General features: G+C 53.6%; 1 long non-coding RNA gene across 1 annotated transcript in view; it reads right to left on the bottom strand.

The window, feature by feature from the left end:
* LOC129822677 (uncharacterized) overlaps positions 1–475 on the bottom strand; it is a 2,216-nt gene extending 1,741 nt beyond the window's left edge. The window contains exon 1 of the long non-coding RNA XR_008754502.1: positions 1–475. This exon is cut by the window's left edge and continues 35 nt beyond it. This is a non-coding gene — a long non-coding RNA (uncharacterized LOC129822677).
* Positions 476–1,203: the final 728 nt, after the last annotated feature.

Below are 1,203 nucleotides of genomic sequence, written 5' to 3'. Positions count from 1 at the left end.
TCGGCAGTGTCTCAAATACTTGTTCTCCCCACTGTATTTAAAAACCAATAGAAGAATCTTCAAATATATTCTAAAACTGACAGCCAGTGCAGAGACCTTAAAACCAGTGTAATGTGTGCTTCCCATCTGGTCTTGGTCTGTCCTCATATGAGTCCCTGTGGGTTGAGGACTACGTACTTTCTGTCTGTGTGGTTGTAGAGCCAGTAACCCAACTTCCTTTGTAGCTATAAATATAATGAATAACTGTCACTGTGTTTATTATTTGTGACCCTCTAGAGGCTAACCCCTCCTGCCTCCTATTGTCTTTTGTCAGTGTGTAGTTTCAGCCTAGACGGGACAATAGAGGGTGTGTCCTGAATGGCACCTCTATTCCCTATTTAGTGCACTACTTCGCCCTATGGGCCCTGATCAAAAGTAATGCATTATATAGGGAATAGAATAGGGTTCTATTTTGTACAGGATTTATCCTCCTCTCCTTTCCTCTCCTTTCCTCTCCCCTCCTCTCCTTTCCTCTCCCCTTTTCTCCTTTCCTCCTCTCCTCTCCTTTCCTCTCCTCTCCTCTCCCCTCCTCCCCTCCTCTCCCCCCCTCTCCCCTCCCCTCCCCTCCCCTCTCCTCTCCTCTCCCCTCCTCCCCTCCTCTCCCTCCCCTCCCCTCACCTCTCCTCCTCCCCTCTCCTCTCCCCTCCTCCCCTCCTCTCCCCTCCCATCTCCTCTCCTCTCCTCTCCTCTCCTCTCCTCTCCCCTCCCCTCTCCTCTCCTCTCCTCTCCTCTCCTCTCCCCTCCCCTCCCCTCCCTCCCCTCCTCCCCTCCTCTCCCCTCCCCTCTCCCCTCCTCCCCTCCCCTCCCCTCCCCTCCCCTCCCCTCTCCTCTCCTCTCCTCTCCTCCCCTCCCCTCCTCTCCTCTCCCCTCCTCCCCTCCTCTCCCCTCCCCTCTCCTCTCCCCTGGTTGTCTTAGCTACATTAGTTAGTGCTCTGGATGTGAGGTGTTATGCCCCCCAGGACACCTACACCCCTCGATGTCACAGGAAGGCCAAAAAAATCATCAAGGACAACAACCACCCGAGCCACTGCCTGTTCACCCCGCTATCATCCAGAAGGCGAGGTCAGTACAGGTGCATCAAAGATGGGCCTGAGAGACTGAAAAACAGCTTCTATCTCAAGGCCATCAGACTGTTAAATAGCCATCACTAGCACATTAGAGGCT

The sequence above is a fragment of the Salvelinus fontinalis genome, chromosome 24 (genome assembly GCF_029448725.1).
Source record: "Salvelinus fontinalis isolate EN_2023a chromosome 24, ASM2944872v1, whole genome shotgun sequence".
Taxonomy (NCBI): domain Eukaryota; kingdom Metazoa; phylum Chordata; class Actinopteri; order Salmoniformes; family Salmonidae; genus Salvelinus; species Salvelinus fontinalis.
The sequence above is the reverse complement of the archived record's forward strand: the minus strand, read 5'-3'. Positions and strand labels throughout refer to the sequence as shown.